The sequence below is a fragment of the Sceloporus undulatus genome, chromosome 1 (genome assembly GCF_019175285.1).
Source record: "Sceloporus undulatus isolate JIND9_A2432 ecotype Alabama chromosome 1, SceUnd_v1.1, whole genome shotgun sequence".
Lineage (NCBI taxonomy): Eukaryota > Metazoa > Chordata > Lepidosauria > Squamata > Phrynosomatidae > Sceloporus > Sceloporus undulatus.
Window position 1 is genome coordinate 291,643,389 of NC_056522.1, and position 20,356 is coordinate 291,663,744.

The 20,356-nt window shown below is 39.7% G+C and overlaps 1 protein-coding gene across 1 annotated transcript in view; it reads right to left on the reverse strand.

Annotated features, from left to right (window-relative positions):
- NELL1 (neural EGFL like 1) overlaps positions 1–20,356 on the reverse strand; it is a 657,613-nt gene that overhangs the window by 12,866 nt on the left and 624,391 nt on the right.

Sequence of the window (20,356 nt, forward strand, 5' to 3'; positions counted from 1 at the left end):
TTGAAAAAAGATTCACAATTTCCCCCACAGTACCCACCAGTTTCCATGAAGATGCACTTTATTGAACCTGTCTGCCCACTTCATATGGATTCACGTGGTGAGGCATTTTTGGCAAAGAGAAGGTCACCAGATATGAATTTGCACAGGAATGTGAATACAGCTAAGCACTGATGTGAATGTGGGAAAAACTGCAGCAATTTACATAATACACTCATGTGTACACTAGCCCTCAATCTACTTCTTCAGATGTGGCTATGAAAGCTTATGCTACCAACTTGTTTCTTTCTCTCAATTAGTCTCAAATGTGCTACAAATGTTTTCCCTTGCATATTGATCTAGACTCACAGGGCTATGTCTCTGAACTGGAAGAAATGAGTTACAAAATATATTGTGTAAGTTAAATATGTTAATCAGTTGTGACTAATTAATTTTATGACTGTGATATAATAAGATATAACTTCAGCTCTTTTGCAGTATAACTATGTCCTTGGTTATTTTTATAATTACAGAGTATGGCCTCACATAATTGCAAAGGTTGTAACAAGGTTGAGATCCTGGCTCATGCTGTAATTTGCCCTGCTGCTCCAGGCTGTGTTGTGGATGTTGAAGTCAGGATGAGAGGCTAAGGTGTTTTTTGTTGTAGGACAATGGCTTATATCATTCAGCTTTTAAAAAAAACCACAAAATTGCTGAGAGACAAAAATTACTGTTTAAAAACTGTAACTGTGGCACTAATGATATAATTGTAACTAGTTACTTTTAAAACTTACTGAGGGGGAGAATATTGCTGGCTTTAGTTTCATTACTCTAGTGCAGGAGTTCCCAATCTCTTTTATTTGCTGAGCCCTGTTTTCTATGGTGAAGCACCTAAGAGTCCTACCCTATGTCTTACAAGTTAATGGTGTTTAGGAATATATATAGTAATATATTCTTATTCTTTAATTTCATTCAATTGTTATTTCTTTCATTATCCTAGAGCAGCTGAAGAGCACCTGAGAAGTGCATGTCGAGACCTAAGGGCTTTTAAGAGCACAGGTTGGGAACCTCTTCTCTAGTGTAAAACTGTCTTTCTGTATGCAGAAGATGTCTCCCTAACACAATTTAGTGACCAAATGTATTGCAATGTTATTACTCAAAGAACCAATAGTAGTTCCTTTAAAAAGAATATCTATTTGTTTAGTTTCCGATATTAAAAAATAATTGTTTTACAAAGGAACAGTTTAGAATTAACTATATAATCAGCAGGTTGATAAAAATGTTATTACCTTATAAAATAACTTATATGGAAATCACTGTCACATGATTTAGTACAAACAAGGATACTAATAATAGGTGCTCACTAAGCATATGTTTCCTTATAACTGAATCCAATTGTTCTGATTTTGAAGATATATATATTCTCATTTACTCTGGTTCTGAAATATGGTGTGTGTGTGTGTGTGTGTGTGTGTGTGTAATAGTAAATAATAATAATAATAATAATAATAATAATAATAATAATAACAATAAATAATAATGTATGAGTAAACATGAAGCAAAAATAGGGTTATTTCAAACAAACAAACAAACAAACAGTACTAAAAAAATCAGTGAGGAATGCCTCATCGCTCCCTCACCCCAATTGATGGCCTGGTGAGAGGCCCTACTCTGAAGATGAAGAAGCCACCAAGGTGGATGGAGGAAAGACTGAGAGGAAGGAAGGGAGAGAACTGGTTGTCAGATGGGGTCAGGTGGGGAGTGGGGGATTTGTACGCATGAGTAGCATTTCCCTTTGGGATAAACATGGGGTGATGTTGAAAGGGATTGTGTGGTGCTCGAGCTTCTTTCTTGTTTGTATATAAGTGACTTGAGCATCCACATATTTTTGTGTCTGTAGAGGGTCCTGTACCCAATCCCTTGCAGATATTGAGGGCTTCATATCTTGCAATTTTTAAAAATCAAACTGAGATTGTGAAAAAGGTTTCCACTTTGCAAGGAATACAACACACACACCCCACTCACACAAGATTCATTAACCAAAAAGTTCTTCATTTCAACACTTTTGCTCTCCCAAAACGCCCCTGTGAAACAATTGTATTCTGAACAGCATCTTTGGGGTACATTAAATAAAGAAAGGTTTATAACATTATTATACAGTAGTTTTCTTCACAGTCTTTTGAATCACTCCGCAGTTATGGAGAGGGTATTTATAATAAATTGCAGCTGAACAGGTGGTCCCATTACTTTAACACAAATGCACTATGGTACAAAATCAGGACTGTCAGAATTTCATAAAGCAAGCAAATGGAGGAAATTATCCCTTTGCCTACCTTTATACCCAGCTATACTTTTTAAAAACATGTTGGCCTTCAGCTTATCGAATGAAAGAGTAGGTGAGTAAGTACTGCCCTGTCTAATAACTCTGAGCACATATAAACATTCTTCTTTTACTGAAAGCAGTGGGTGGTAGAAGTCTCTGAAATGAGCCTTTTCTATCACAGTTGCTAAATATTTACTATTTGGATGGGTATGAATGGCTACTCGTTAAATTAGAATCCTTCTGATAAGTAATACATTGAGATTATTATCAAATATATAAAAAACCACTATATGCAGGTTTTGATGAAAAAGGGAAAATCAGTTTATTTAAAGTGTGGCAATGATAATTATAGGGATTATTGTGCTGGAAATTCTACCTGTTCATATAGATAAGAATAAACAGTTCCAGCACTCTTACATGCAAAAGGGGGGGGGGGGGAACCAAGAATATTAATGAGCAGTTAAAAAACAATAACATTGGGGTCTATGATAAATGGGGTCCCCCATTTCTCAGAGGACTTCTACCAGACAACAAAGGGTTAAATGTTGGGTGAGGTGTATTATAATGAAGGTTTACATCAGAGGTGATGGCATCTGGCCAATGAGATGGGAGCAGTTGGGTAGAATTGGGAATCTTCAAGAGACTTCCAAGGGAAGGTTTTAAAAAATCTCTCTGCAACATGAGGCTTGAGTTCTGCCTTTGTCTACCTTTTGGGGCTGTGTGCGCTGAAGCTGACCTTAAGGAGCTGGTAGAGTGGGACAATGGAGTCCAGGCTCCCAGCTGTTCAGAAACATTAAGGACTACAAATTCCATCTGGGCTGTAAGTTAGGCCCGGTACAGACCGCCCCAAAATGGTAGTCTGCAGGCACCCATCTTAACTCCAGAGGGACGCCACAGCCGCTAGACCATGCAACATCCCTCTGGAGTTAAAAGAACCCAGTTTTTCCAGGTTCTTTTATTGGTGCCTGGGTTATGTCACGAGTGCACCAATGGCTCACTCAATGTAACGGACCCACTGTGACGTGTGGACACTATGCGTCCATTATGTGAAAATGGTGGTGGCCGTGTAGACGGGATGCCACCATCAGGCTGCCACCATTACATACTAGAGTTCCAGACCATGCGATAGCTGCACAGTCCGGAACCCTAGTATCACCGCCGCCACACCCCTTTCAGCCCATCTGTCTTGGGCTGAAGATTAGGAACATGTACTAGTTAGTAGTGTTATGATTTTTGGTTATTTTACTGGCTTGGCTGAAATGATTGTATTCTGTAACTTCCATTTCTCTGTGCCTGTAGGACAAGAAGTCCTACATGTAATGATAGCCTTTGCTCTAGAATTCTGGAGTTAGAATAAAGCTTTTATTTAAAGTACCTTGCCTCTCTCACATTCCTTTTCATGTGTCTTTGGCTCTGCAAGTTCTTGCCTATGTTGACAAGGAAACTCCCTATAAATCACTCAGCAAAGTCCTGGTGTGTTGCTAAGAGAACTCAGCCTAATTCATCAGCTGGTGGCAGCTGTTCAAAAAAGGTGGTCTCAAGGGGTCCATCTAGCTCAGCAGGAGTGGAAAGGAGATCCAGAAGACTTTTAATGATGACCTCTGTGGGTAGAGAGTCACAACAGGATAGCAGCATTTGGCTCTGAGCCCACAGAAATCATAACAGTATCCTGAACAATTAATTGAAGGGGGTGGGGGGTAGAGGGAAGGCAGCTGCATTTAAAAATAGGGGAGTAAGGTGTTAGTTTATTCCTCTACTCCATCCCATCCAAAACATTATTGTCCTCTCCCCTCTTTATGCTGTTTCACCTGTACCAATGAATAGTAAGCCACATCAATTAATAAAGGTGGGATTGATAGTAGAACAAAGCAGTGATAAGAGAAAGGAAGGTAGAAGCACAGTTAAGCACTTAGATTGTGGTTCAAGTTAATGGTTTTGAATTTCAAATTGGGATCTCATTCACAAAAGTAGAACAACTGAGAGTCTTGATCCTGTCCCAAAACAAAGGCCCTCAGATGTGCTGGACTACAAGTCCCACCTCCCTACTCAGTATAAGCAAGCTAACACATTACAGCATATCAGGATTCTTGTCCCCATTTCATCTTTATAAGAAGTATGTTGTGTTTGTATGAAAGAGAAGGCCAATCTTGTTATGTCTTCGCTATCTCTAAAGAATGCCCACCTTAGTGACATCTGATAATACATTCAGTATATTCATTTGAGTGCCACAGTAAAACATTTTTATCTGCTCAAGGGTTTCAAGTTATTCTATTTTCTTTCTCTCTCACTCATTCTCTCTCTCTCTCTCTCTCTGGTTAACTTTTGGGGGTTGTTGGTAGGTATTAATCTATTTGCCATAGTCAATGTTCAAAGTAGAATAAATATTATAAACTTTGGAAAAAAATACAGAAATTTAAACTTTTCTTTAAAAAGGGGGCTTCTGTATTTTCAGCTTTGTTCTTCTCAAAGCTTTTGTAGTGTTGGCTAATGTTTTGTGCTAAGTGAATTTGTTTTATTTTGGGTTTGAGGGTTTTTTGTTGTTTTTTTTTTGATGGTTAGGTTTTCAAATTCCTAAACCAAATGTTACGATCCAAGGTGCATCAGATCCACAAAATGTTCTTCTCAGCTGATGCATATAAACATATATCTAAAGGGGGAAATGGAAACAGTGAGATCAAATGGCAATAACACACACACAAGCTTAATACCCAAATATGATCCTGGCCAGCAATTTGGGACAACTCGCAGAAAATGTAACAGGGGAAACATATTTGGCATCTCAGTCTCATGCTGGAGGGAAGATATCTCAAAATATTGGAAAATCCTTGACAATGCTGCCCTGCCATACACAGACAGCTCATCTTGACTAGATTTCTATCAATGGCAAAACTTTTTTCATATCCCAAGCTACCAGCAGACTTTTCTACTCTTGGGGCCTTTCATATCACACAATTATACTGCTTTATTTTCAGCTTTAACTGCCATGGTTGGATCCTGAGATTTGCAGTTTAGTGAGTGGTACTTAGAATTTGAAGCCAGAGAGCAATAGCGTGTCACCAGATCTGTCAAATTACTAACCTAGAGAGCTTCAAGACAGCTGTCAAGACGGATCTCTTCCGGAATAGAACCCGGCCATGTAACTCCCCCCGCCACATACATATATAAGCAAAGACTCTGCCCACCATTATTTTATTATTTTATTATTGTTTTTAGATTTTATCATTTGTAATTCTAATGGATAGAATAGTTTAATCCTTTTTTAAGGGGAGGGGGTTGTATATATTGTATTTTTAAAGGTTGTACGCTGCTTTGATTGTGGAAACAAAAATGGGATATAAATTAAAGTTTTAATATTATTATTATTATTTTACAAGCCCAAGGATTCCAAATTACAAGTCTCAGTATTCAACAAAATGTTACCATGGCAGTTAAAGTGAAATCATAGCACTATAATTATGCCTTGTGAAAGGATCCCCTGTACTTTCTCAGCTCTAAATGCCACAAAAGAGCAAATGGGAGTTTTGAATTAGGATCCTATTAGAACCTCTCTGTATCCACAGAGAAAGAAATTAAAATTGAAGTGAGTTGACTCATGCAGTTTTCCATACAACCCAAAGCAAAGAATGGACATCTGACATTTTCATCTTCTTATTTTTAAAATATCTTTCCTGAAGTGTGGCAAAATGCACTTCAATGTGATTATATTTATAACTGCATCAAGATCCCTTTCTGTTGCATTTTCATGATTTCTACCTCTATTTGCAGACACTGCATGAATACTTTAAAAAACAATCTTGATATTTTTGCTTTTGCCTGGTGCTTTTACCAAAGATGCATATCTAATCTGCAAAACACTGCCCAAAGACAATGTCCACAGAGAGCTGTTCAACACAGCTGTTTGAAAGAGGAAAACTGGAGTCTCCTTCTTTGGCGGCTTTTATTTTTTAATAAATAAATAAATAAATAAATAATAAAACTATTTGAAAAACAGTTAACAATGTTTCACTTGTTCAATTGGAACATACACTTGTTATTGTTTCACTTTGTTGTACTTAGTTACACTTTGTTACTTCTCTCTCTCTCTTTCTAGAGAACTCCTGTTACTCTCACTTAGGACCCTCACACCATCCTCATTTACTGTTATCCTTCTGACCTTATTTCTATACTAACCCTCAGGCTAACCCTATCCCTCAGGCTATCAGACCAGCAACTCCTTCACTAAGGAGGCTGGATGGGCATCTGTTGAGAATGCTTTGATTGTGTGTTCCTGCATGGCAGGGGGATGGGCTGGATGGCCCTTGTGGTCTCTTCCAACTCTGATTTGATGAATGTCAAAGCATAAAAGCCATAGTATATTATCTGTCTGAATATATGAGCATCTGTAGTGGAGAATGGAAGTGAAGGGAGAGAAAACATAAGCATACTGTATATGAGTCCAATCAGAGAATATTAGAAAGACTCTCTTGTTTAAAATAGAATAAAAGATGAGTTGGGTTCAAGGAAAACAAACTCACAAAGCAAAACAAAAAGGTGGAAAGCTCTCATTGCTAAAAAGAAATTTAAAACCAGCCTTGGATTTGTTTCAAATGATGATGACGACGACGAAAAAAGCTTGCTTTATCCTTTCACTTGCATCCTAGTTTCCACTGTAATACTTAATCAACCTTATTATCCCTTGTCAACTTCTACTCCACCACTATATTGTACAATGGGCATACGCTTGTGTGTCAGTTTTAAAAATAAACTGTAATAAATATCCAACAATGGCAATCACATAAAATTTGTAATTAAATAGATATAGTGTGTGTGTGAGAGAGACAGAGAGACAGAGAGACAGAGAGAGAGAGAGAGAGACTCAGTGTGGCACAGTGTTTCAGTGTTGGACTATGACTCTGGAAACCAGGCTTCAAGTCCCAGCTTGGCCATAAAACCCACTGGGTGACCTTGGGCAATTCACACACTCTTAGCCTCAGGGGAAAGCAATGGCAAATCTCCTCTGAACAAATCGTGCCAAGAAAACCCCATGATAGGTTAACCTTAGGGTCGTTATAAATCAGAAATGACTTGGAAGCACACAACAACAACAACAACAACAACAACAACACACAGCATGCTTCTGTTATTTGAACTTAATTTGAATGTTATCTTTCTAACACACTATTAGTCTTCTTTGCCCTCATACACTTCTTATTCTCAAAGTATTTTGTATTATGTACACTGACCTGCTCTCTTTGCTCTCTGCAGAGAGCAATTTGGCCCCAATATTGCTGTGTCACAAATACGTAGCCTTTTACACTATACCAAGTCTCTTGTTGCTCAGTGTCAGAAATCTATCTCTAATATCAGCCATTTCTATATAATCTTTGCACCATATCCACAGAATAAACAAGTAAAGAATCTGCTTTCGCCTCATATTGAAAAAGGATTAAAAATGACTATAATGGTTATTACTAATTCCAAATCATGATGGAGTGGGGACATTCAACTTTTCCGCATTTAAAAAAAAATGTACAAGGAGAAGATGTGATCTTTGTCCAATGGCAAGAGGTTGTGAAATACATTTGAATAATTAGAGGTCTGTGTTAAAGGTGGACAACATAGATGAGTTCAGGGATGGATCCAGAGGTCCATTTTCTACCCCTGGGATCTTTTGAGGATGTACAGACAATAAATAATAAATGGAAATCTATTTCTGATTTTGAAAAAACAAGGCTTTTTTTACGTAATATCAAACAGTGTCAGTGTGATGTAGTAATTTGAGTTGACTACAACTCTGGAAATCACCGTTTAATTATCCACTCAGCCATGAAATCTACTGGATGACCTTAGGTGAGTTATAGAAAATTCCCAGCTCCAGAAAATTCCACGATAGGTTCACCTTAGGGTTGCCAAAAATTGGAAACAACTTAAAGGCACACAATCTCTCTCTCTCTGGCTTTGCTTCGTGAACGAAGATTCAGGAAGGACTCATCTCGCGCTTTGTACAAGCGCGTTGGTGACTAAAAAGGCCAATCCAGACAAACAGGTCCGGTTGCAGAAAGCACAGCGAAATGTCTCCTTGGGTGATGTTTCCAGGTTGTGGTTCTTTCTGCGTTGTTTCTCTTCGAGACTCGTTTGCCGTGAGCTTTCGAAAAAGGCTGCAGCCTTGTGGATAGTGCGTCTCCATGCCTCCCGATGTGAGGCCAGGGCAGACCATTGTTGGTGATCAATTTGGCCAAGCCTGAGATGTTGTTTCAGGGAGTCCTTGTATCTCTTCTTTGGGGCGCCCCTCTTACACTGACCCATGGTGAGTTCACCATAGGATACTATTTTTGAGAGGCGATGGTCCTTCATCCTAGAAACGTGTCCTGCCCAGCGCAGCTGCGTCCTCTATAGCATGGCCTCAATGCTGGTGATCCCTGCTTGCTCAAGGACAGCAACATTCGTCACATAGTCAGTCCAGTGTATATTTAGAATTGTGCGTAAACAGCGCTGATGAAAGCGTTCAAGGAGTTGTAAGTGCTGGCGATAGGTGACCCATGTTTCAGACCCATAGAGGAGAATAGACAGTACAATGGCTCTATACACACTGATTTTTGTGCTTCGCCTCAAGTGTTCGTTACTCCAGACTCTTTTGTGAAGCCTTCCGAATGCACTATATGACTTTGCCAGTCTGTGATCGATCTCTTTATCAATCTTGGTGTCTGAGGAGATGATTCTTCCCAGGTAGGTGAACTGTTGGACGGACTTAAGCACAGATGTGCCTACGGTGATGTGGGGATGGTAGTGTTCTTCCTGAGGTGCCGGCTGGTAGCAAACTTCCATTTTCTTCAGACTGACTTCCAGTCCAAAGAGCTCTGCAGCTGTTGCAAAACAAGATGTTAGGTGCTGCTGAGCTGCTTCTGTATGGGCAACGAGGGCAGCATCGTCAGCAAAAAGCAGCTCATGGACTAGATAGTTTAGAGTCTTAGTGCGGGCCCTCAGGCGGCTTAAGTTAAACAGGCTACCATCAGTACGGTAGCGTATATAAATGCCATCTTCTTCTTTGAGATCTGCCGTAGCCCTTTGGAGCATCATGCTGAAGAAGATTGTAAATAGAGTTGGAGCGAGAACACAACCTTGTTTCACACCATTAGTTGTTAGAAAAGGCTCCGAGAGAGCATCACCATATCTGACTTCACCTTGCTGGCTTTCATGTAGCACGATGATCATTTTGAGGAATTGGGGGGGGGGCATCCTAGTCGTTCCAGGATCTGCCACAGACCTTTTCTACTCACAGTGTCGAAGGCTTTGGTGAGGTTGACAAATGTTACATAGAGTCCTTTGTTCTGCTCTCTACATTTCTCTTGCCGTTGTCTAAGGGCAAATACCATGTCTGTAGTGCTCCTATTAGCTCTAAAACCTCATTGGCTTTCAGGGAGAAGTTCTTCTGCAATAGCAGGGACTAATCTGTTCTGCAGTATCCTTGCAAGGATTTTTCCAGCAATGGAGAGCAGTGTTATACCTCGATAGTTTGAGCAATCCAATTTTGCTCCTTTTTTCTTGTACAGGGTGATGATGACTGCATCTCGGAGATCTGATGGCAGTTCGCTTTTTTCCCAGCAACTCACAAGGAGCTCGTGGAGTTTAGCATGGAGTACATGACTTCCATGTTTCCAAGCTTCAGGTGGAATTCCATTGATTTCGGCAGCCTTGCCAGTTTTCATCTGCTGTATGGCCTTAACGGTTTCTTCCAAAGTGGGAGCTATGTCCAATTCCTTCTTCATCGGATGTTGTGTCATATGTTGAATAGCTGAGTCTTGGACTACTTGGTTGGCACTAAAGAGGATTTGGAAATGTTCAGCCCATCTGTTCAGAATGGAAGCTTTATATGTGATTAGTGTTTGACCATCTGTACTGTATAGGGAGCTTTGGATCTGATATGTAGGTCCAAACACTGCTTTAAGAGCCTCATAAAATCCTCTGGAATAACCCAGATCTGCACAACATTGTGTCTTTTCTGCTAAATTGATCCACCACTTGTGCTGAATGTCTCGGAGTTTTTGTTGGAGTTGATTACATGCAAGGTGAAAGGCTGCTTTTTTTACATGGCAGGATGGCTGGGCGAGGTGTGCCTGGTGGGCAGTTCTCTTCTTTGCCAACAGCTCCTGGATCTCTTGGTTGTTTTCATCAAACCAGTCTTGGTTTTTCTTGAGGGAGAACCCTAAGGATTCTTCCGCAGATTGCAGGATGCCGTTTTTGATATGCTGCCAAAGCACTGTAGGAGAAGAGTCTACAGGATGGTCTTCAAGTTTGGTTTGCAAATTTGCCTGGAAGTTGTCTCTCATGGCAGCTTGTTGAAAATTGTTGACTTGGAGTCTCCTCTTTAGGATGCCACCCCTCTTAGGTTTGAACTGAAAATGAAGATTTAGTTTGCATCTTACGAGGCGATGATCTGTTTGACATTCTGCACTGGGCATCACTCGGGTATGACGGACATCACAAATATTTCTCTGGCACACTAGGATATAGTCAATGAGGTGCCAGTGTTTGGATCAGGGATACATCCAGGTTGTCTTCAGGCTATCTTTCTGCTGAAAGATGGTGTTTGTAATAGTCAGCTGCTGTTCTGCACAAAACTCTAGCAGGAGGCGTCCATTATCATTACAGTTTCCCACACCATGCTTGCCTAAAACACCTTTCTAGGCTTTGAAGTTCTTTCCTACTCTGACATTGAAGTCACCAAGGATAATGATTTTGCCTTCTGCAGGGACTTTCTGTATAAGGTGGCGTAGGTCTGAGTAGAATTTGCCTTTCTCCGCAGGGTCGGCTTGCATATATACTGAAGAGAACAACATGTGGGAAGCGTAAGGAGAAAATGCGATCAGAGTGTCCTGTTGGCAAGGTTTCGAGTTTGGAGGCAAGGAGTTTTTGATCATAAAGCCTACACCTGAAATATGTTTTTCAGTTTTGGGTTTGCCAGACCAGTAGAGTGTGTAGCCGGCACCGTGTTCTTTAAGGCTGCCTTCCTTGTGGAGATGAATTTCTCTAAGGGCAGCGATGTCGATGTTAAGTCGTGACAGTTCATGGGCTATTAGGGCAGAACGACGCTCAGGACGTCCACTATCTGCAGAATCTTGCATGGTTCTGATGTTCCAGCATGCAAGCGTTTGCACCTTTGGAGGCTGGTGTGTGCCTTTGTCTCTTCGTCTTTGTTTGACCGCATCAGAAGATGCCCGTTGGCCGCAGCTAGCCAACCGGGTTGTTGGGGATGAGCTTTCATTAGGCCATCTTTTCTAGGCCCCTCTCCATATGGAGCAAGCAGTGCTCTCCTTAAAAAAGGCTGTTTGGTCATTCAGGATGCTGCCAAACAAGACTGTCATCCCTGGTCAGTCTCAAGCGACCAAAGTCCTGAACCACCTACATGCAGGGTTGGGCCTGCGGTTTCCTGTGCATCTTTACACCTGCCGTTTCATCCCTTGCCTATCGCTACAGGGCTTTTTCAGAGACTGGATGTATCCTGTGCAATGGACTTTTCTGGTGGAGCACAGCGTGCACAGAACTAGCTTCACCCTTTAAACCAAAGATTCGTCTGCTGAGGCCTTGACAAGCATGGACAGTAGCAGCGAGGTCCTTGGGTCATAGGTTTGATTAGAGTTTCCTTCTCTTAGATGGTTGACCTTATAGAGTTAGACAAGCACCATCTGCCTGGGTTTGGGATTAGAGTTTTCCTTCTCCTAGGATGGTTGCCATAAGGCTAGAGAACCCATCCTGCCCTTTGGCACTCTTGGTCAGACCCTTCGTTTGTGACCTGTCTGGCATGGGAGGCCCTGCTGGTGGCTATTATACCACCGCCAGCATAGCTCACAACATCATTAGGGTGCGTAAGCCTCTCCCCCATGACAAGGAGGCATCAATGGAGAGGAGGCACACAATAATAACAATGAAAAACTACAGGGAAAGCCCTGTGACCAAGTTACAAAATGATTGCCTATTTTTAGTCGTACTGGCTAGAATTATCTTGGTCACTTATGAATGCATACCCAGTGTGGTTGCAAAGTTACACTGTGATTCCCAACCTGATTCTCCGAGTCCCCAATTACTGGGTAGCAGCTGCTGCAATTGATGGGGATCCATTCCCCTGTCAGTCTGGAATTTGTGCTCCCACCTCTCCCATAAGCAATCTCCCTTGTGACAGGCAGAAGCAGGGTCCCTATAACAATGCCTCCTCTCACCAGAGGTTGCTCATGCAAAGTATGGAGGTGGAAACATCAGTCAGCTGCTTTCTAAGTGACAGGGTAACTGATCCCAGTCAACTGCAGTGGCTGCTTCCTGGTAAATGATGACTGGGTGGTTTTCACAGTCCCAGTGTATCCCCTGAACTAGAACATATAGAGGGACTGTGAATACAAAACAGTTATGAAAGCACAACTCTAGGTTAGGCACTTGTAACTGCCCTAAAGGATTCTGTCCAGTATTTTTAAACAGCTTTTTATTGTTCATAATTGTATATTTTAAATTGTTTTTAATAAGACTGATAATTTATTTCCATTCTAAAGTTGACCGTTTGTATGTTTTAACTATACTGGATTTGATTTCGTGTGTAAGCTGCCCTTGGTGACTTGGCTTAGAGAAAAGGCAGAATATAAAAAAGTTAACAAGAACAATAATTTGCCGCCTTTGAAGGCTTCCAGAGACCCTTTCACACTACACAGTGATACCATGATGGTTCCACTTTAATTGCCATGGTTTCATCTAGTGAATTCTGGAGTTTGTATTTGAGAAAGGGATATTTAGCATTCTTATTCAGATTATTCAAGGCCTTCACCAAACTACAAATCTCAGGATTCAATAGGATCCATCCACAGTAGCTGAAGAAGAATCATGGTACTAAAATTATGTGCTGTAAAAGGGTCCAGGAAATATACTTTGCTTTTTTTCTGCTATAAATAGGGCAGGGACCCACAGGGAAAAAATCTTTGAGCCTCAGGGCCACAACTGGCCACATTTTGAAAGTAAAAGCATACAATAAAATAGTTTAACAAGGATTTTCAGCTTTTAAAAGTAGACATGGGTAAGTGGACATGGAGAATGTGTTCAATTTATGGGTTATAATAACTGTCATACAGGGAAAAGGGCAAAATGCCCAGACATGCCATGTTGAGAAAATATAATAGATTCTCTATACTATTCCAAATAACAACAACAACAACAACAACAACCTGGCTCCACACTTAAGAATTTATCACAAAATGGTCATAAAGGAGAATTTCAACAAGATAAAGGTGTCTTTGGCCAGTATTCATCACACAATATCATGTCCATCCTGCTGCTGCTTTGCATCCCATCATTTCCTAGAGTGCTCCTTTCCATTGATGGGTAAAACCCATCAATACTCCCCAATCACACTACTTTTGCATTATAGATTTCTGTGTGATAAGTGCCACCGTCTACAGTTCTGCTTCTCAGACAGTCACATAGTGTGAGTGGACATAGTTCTGCACCTCTTCCCTTCTCTCCCTTGCCACTCCCTAGCAGGTTGTCCCCCCCCCCCCCCCCCATTTCTATTTCTTTATTTAATTTCATTGCATTGGCATAATTGTGCAATTGTGGTAAAAACAAAAACAAAAATAATAAAAAACCAAAAGGCAGGCTAGTTAGGGCACAGACAAGAAGATGGGTGATAGAGTCTGTGTATAAGAGACAGTGCAGGACCATAGATTACCAAAGTAGTGCCTTCGGTCTATTGCAATAAGTGTGATAATGAACGTTGTCAAACTGGTATGTTTCCATATCCTTAAAATAACACGATTCAGATGAGAGAGCAGGCTGGTGTGATAAATTCCTTAATCAGGTAATCTGAATACATTCATTGAAATCAGTGGGACCACTGATGATAGGCCAGGTGAAACATCAAAAGAATTGTTTAAAATACCAAAACTTGCTGAACCCGGAGAGATTTCCAGACTAAAAACAAATAGAGGAAGATGGGTTTACATGCCACTGGTTCACATACTACCCATTAAATGAAAGACTAAAATTGGACCTTAAACTAGAAGGTATTAGCAACTACAAAAACAACAAAACAAACAAACCCTAGATGTGAACTTGTTTGTAACCCAAACATCTATTGTATCTAAATTATATAAATTAGTGTTGAATATAGAAATGGAATCAGAAACAGTTAAAGAAAGTACCATCAAGTGGGCATGAAATATTGGTCACCCTATACAAATGGAAAGTTGGGGGAAAGGCTGGGGCCAAGTTTTAAAATTCATGCTTAGCATGGATGTGAAAGAAGATGTATATAAAATGATACACAGATAGTACATGACTCTGAATAAATTGGCAAAAATCCAATAATATGAAAAGTGAAAGTGCTGGAAACGCAGAAAAAAAGAAGGGACATAATGCCGTATTTGGTGGACATGTCCCATAATGAAGAAATTTCTAGATGGAAATTCATAAGATGCTACAACTAATAATTAAAAAACCAATTAAAGCAACACCAGAATGTTTCCTATTAAAAATAAACAATTAAAATATATCCTATATTCAGTTAAGCTGCAAGACTGGTATATGCCCAAAAATGGAAGGTGAAAGAAAGAGCCTAGACATGATGGAGATGGATAGGATGATGGTGCTAACAAATAGAAACCCTAAGAAGAATTGAAACCACTGCCAAGTTCTGTAAAATGGCTAAGTAAATATAAAGTGCACCCGCTCTGTATGTGGATGCACTATACGCAGCTTCAAGCTTATGCTAAAGCCATGCAACAATAGAACATATGGCATGTGTGCCCATGGCACATGCATTGCGCAGCACCACAAGCATGTGTCCCATTGTTTTCAATGGAGTACAAGCATATACGGAATTCCCCTTTTGTGGGGGGATCCAGAATGTAAGGGAAGGGCCACTGTAGATCTAGAAACTGAGCAATGAACTGTAAACTATACCAATAAAGAATTTAATAAAAATGAAAGATAAATATCAAATAATAAAATACTGAACAGATAAAACAGTCAAAACATATAGAAGACTAAACTCAGCAACAGTGAGACACCAGAAAGGGAAAGAATCTGTTCTACAATACTAGCAGGAAAGAAAAATATAAGGAGAATTAAATTATGTATTAAACTTCATTTTAAAGATGCACAGTCTTATTAAAAAAACCTAGAGAACAGATCAAAGGAGGAGTGGATTGGACAGAGAAATTAAGTTAATTTAAAGAATATTATGATAGGGGATATGCTCCAAGGAAAATTCCAAACAAGATATATAGTACATAAAAGTGGGGTGGAGGGTTAAAGGAAGAAAAAACAAAGGGGAAATTTTGGTTGGGGATACAGCTGGGAACATATAGCAATTGTGTAAACATGTAGCAGAAAATGTCAAGGAGAAAATCACTGCATGTTATCTTATTCGTATTTTGTGTTGTTATTTTTAATTTTGTGATGGTAAAACAATAAATAATTTTTAAAAAAGGAATCAGTGGGACCAAAGTTAGACATAATTCATTTAAATAGCATTGATTTGAATAGGTTTACTCTTAACCAGGATCCAGCCGAGTATGTTTAAACTTTTATACAAACACTGCCACAAATACCATGCATCAATTAAAAAAAAAACCAGTCACAGTCTATTCATTTTTATATTTTATCAGGATTAAGTTTTTATTAATAAAAGACTTGCAGTCTTTAATTATTTGCTTGTACTTTACAATTTGTTTCACTGAAAAATATGCTACATCTAAGATAATGCCAACACTTAGAAACTGGGAATGACAATGTTGAACATACAAGTCTGTCCCTTACTTGAATGCAACCCAGGCCTGAAGGGTAATTAAATTCAATCCCAGTTTATAATTAGCTTTTCAGTGTCATCATCATCATCATCATCATCATCATTAAGAAGCTTGGTGTAATATGAAAGGTTACAGATTTGTGACACTGAAATACTGAGGTTAAATTGCTTGCTGCAAAGTGTAAATAGAACCATTCTGCAGCAACTTAGAATATTACAGAAAATAAAAAATGTATAGTACAAGAATGTTCAATCCTGTGTTAGAAAGATGACTAAGTCCAACTACGTCAAAATACCAGCTACACCATTCATATCCACTAATTTTTGTTTTCTTTTGTTACAATATATTGAACTTACCTTATTTCATGTCGTTATTAATGCTTGATTTTTGTAACACTATATACGGCTTTCAGTTTATGCTGAAGCTGCACTGTAATAAAATGAATGGTGCAAGCACCCACAGTGCGCACACTGTCCCATACTGTGAGCATGAGCCCCACTATATTCAATGGGGCTCAAGGATATACATTTTTGCCTTATGCAGGGAGGGGGGCTCCAAAACGGAACCCCTGCATAAGGTAAGGGCCCACTGTACATACATTTGTGTTTATGCATGTACATTCAACAAGATTGATGAGGCTAGTAATGGTGAGCTTTACAAGTCCCATGTCAATTCCCCAGTTGCCAGAAGTACAGGTCAGTTTAATTCCAACACCTAATTAGTTTTTTAGTGCCATCCTCATAAGAGTGTCTACTACCACAGCTATTCCCTTTCCTGAGGTTGGCAACAGGAAGTTGGTGAAGATGGCTCTCTGCAAGAGCTCTATTCCTGGCATTTTGACTTCAGCCACAGTAAAGATCTAAGTACCAAAACCCTACAGAACTATAGAGAGGGTGGTAAAAATCCACAGAGGAAAGAGGAGGAGGAGGAGGAGGAGGAGTGGTACTTTAGGGCTCATTAAATTCTCTTTCAAAAGCAAAAAAGCAAAGAAACAATTGACCACTCAATTTCTTCCTATTGAAATCAATGGAGTTGTACCCTTCTATCAAATCCAATTGAGATTTGCCCTGTAAAGGGGGAGGGGGACTAAGGATGAGAAAAAAGCCTTATCTTGCTCAGAGGACACATGAGGCATGGGCTTCTCAACCCATCTTTTATCCCCCGCCCCGCCGGTTCTTTTGACATCTCATTACTTTTGTATGGGAGGTTCTTAAAAGATGTGCTGGGAACTAAGCTGGGAAATGAGGGAAGGAATTTGCCTCTATGAGTTAGCTGTGGGGCATGGATTCTCTCCTTTGGCTCAAAATTCCCCCTTCAGCTATTTATTCTTGCCTCATTCAGTGTTGAAGCTATTATCATACTCAGTAAAGAGATATAGGCACATAAACAGATGTGGGGAGGAAACTAACATGCCATAAAGATACTCTATGGAGCAGTCCTTTTCCACCTTCAGTTCTTTTAATACTACCCTCCCATGCGCAGATGATCAAATGGAGTAATTTAGTTTGCATGCAAGTGAGTTCTGGATAGATATATTTTTTCCAGCCTGTTGAAAATGGGTCAGAAAATGTTCCTTTCTCTTTGGGCCACTGGAGCCAGTGAAAGGCTCATGCAACTTCTTACTGAATTTTAAGGACTCTTCCTACAGTTCAGCCCTGGAAACAGCAGTGTCCTGGGGTAAATAGTACTGGAAGATGTATTTTGAGAAATAATGAATATTTGTATATTGGATGCAAGTACCCTAAGAAACTGAAATATTCACAGTCACTAGTATGTGGGACACTACATTCAGCACAAGAGATGGGAGAAAAGGAAGAACAGAGAGGGTTCAGTAAGACCTTTCTATCACTTCTGCTTTCAGGTTAGTAGCAAGGAAGGAACAGGGAATTAGATTAAATTTTATGTTCTTGAGAAGAGGTATCAATGGGAAGAGGGCCAGCATGGTGTAGTAGTTTGAGAATGGACTATGATACTGAAGACCAGGGTTTGAATTCCCACTGACCCATGGAAACCTACTGGGTGCCTTTGGGCAAGTCACTCTCTCAGGAAAAGAAGGAGGCAAGGGTGCCCCTCTTGAATAATTCTTCCCAAGATAACCTGGTGATAGATTCACCTTAGGGTTGGCATAAGTCTGAAATGACTTGAAAGCACCTAACAACAACATCAACAACAACAAATAGCAGCAAATACGATGCATGTCTGAATTTGGAATCAGTCATAGAAAAAAAACAAGATTTTTTAAAAACATGTTTATGCTATTAGGAACTTAAGTCCTGTGTGCACAAGCAGACTCAAGAGAGCCAAAGACTTTGGTTTGCTAAGCCAAATTGTAACCCTCTTTTAACCATACATTAATTCAATAATGTATCATTTATCTTGAGAATCACTGTCCCCTATCCCTGGATACACAGAACATCTGTTCCAAACACTAGATTCCATACACTAGATTCTACACAAAGCTCAAGGAAAAATTGCAACAAAATAGGACCACAGACAGAAGGTCTTGGACCATGCTGTAATTCTTCTCATAAGGCTTGAGGAGTGTGCTTTGAGAAAGCAGGAAAAAAAATCTACTGCGTGCTACTTCAGTAATGAATGAACTGAACTAATTAAGCTGTCAGAATGTTTATGTTTCAGTAAATTTTGTGTTCATTCATAGGAACAAATACCCAGTATGTTTACAGAGGATTAGCTGAAATATTATGTCCGGTAAAGAGCTGCAGAAATCACTTGTATTTTTCTTATCTAACATTCTTTTAAACATATATTCACATGGCTAAATCCCAGGCATAAAGACTAGAAATAATTAGAATTAAGCATGGAATGGGCTACCTCTTGTCCCTCTGGTACATGGAATATTGTGTGAAGGATACTGGGTAGCACAGGAGTGAATTGGTAAATTCCCAGTCCATCTTTGGTATGATCTTACTTCACTGAGGGGACTTAGTGATTATAATAATGATTTACTTTAATGGCCTCTGAGAATCACTGAAATAATACATGCACAATGCACAAGGGTGTAGATGGAAAACAAAATGAAGATGTTGCTGTTGTTGTGTACCTCCAGGTAATGTTTTAATTTATCAAGATCCTATCGCAAACCTATCATGGGGGGGGGGTGTTGGGCAAATTTCTTCCTCTGAAGCTGAGAGAATGTGACTTGTCCAAGGTCACTCAGTGGGTTGTTATGCTCGAGTGGGGAACTGAACCCTGATCTCCAGAGTCATAGTCCAGCACTCACTACACCATGCTGGCTCCCCAAAATCAGGATATTGCCCCTCAAAGATTTCTGACACCCCAAATGAAATTTTCTTTCAGTCCTAAAATTTCTAACATTGCAGGAACTTCAGCTGAGCTTTTAGAAATACAGTTGAACAGTAGTAAATAAATACCAGTTGAAACACATTTCACCCATTTCAGTCAATGTTCATGAAAGTAAAGCAAGCCATATATTTCAGCTATAAACAAAAGACCAATCTGTTCTAGAGTTTAAATTGGTAATAAATTGACTGTCAGACATTAGATCATACTTTCTAATTTCAGCAAAGACTGGGGGCCCACAATTGGAGGGTGGGGTATCAATGTTAAGAGATGAAAGATACTGTTCTAAAATTTTATTTTTTCCTCTTTAATTTATTTGTTTAGGGGCAGGGGAGAAAGCAAGAGGTTTGTAAGTGTAGAACTCTCATAAAATTCTTTGGAGGTCTTTAAACAGAGGCTGGATAGCCATCTGTCAGGGATGCTTTGACTGAGAGTTCCTGCATGGCAGGGGTTGGATTGGATGGGCTTGTGGTCTCTTTCAACTCTATGACTATGATTCTATGAATAAGGCAGGGTGAAGGCACACTAGAAGCTTCACCAGGAGCAGCACCATGCCCTTTCCTGCTCTTCTGAATTGTTCACAAAATTGTCACAAAATTTCAGATTGTGGCACTGCTGAGAATAATTAATACATTGTCTATTATGACACCTTCCCTCACTGTAATATGGCTAAATAGCTGTATTACAGTGAAGGAAGGTGCCATAATAGAGAATGCACTAATCATTCTCAGCAGAGCCCAAATGTGAAATGGTCAGTGCACTCAGAGGAGAACTGCATTTGAGGTTCTAAAGTATGGGGAAGGAGGTGTTGTATATGAAAGAGGATCTTATCAAACTGTATGTTTCAGCATATATATATAGTGCAAGATTTGAGTTACCTAAAACTGTTCTTCAGCACTGTTTTATTTAACAGTGCAAAAACAGACACACACACACATCGCCTTTGACATCAGACTGGGGATGCAAATCTGGA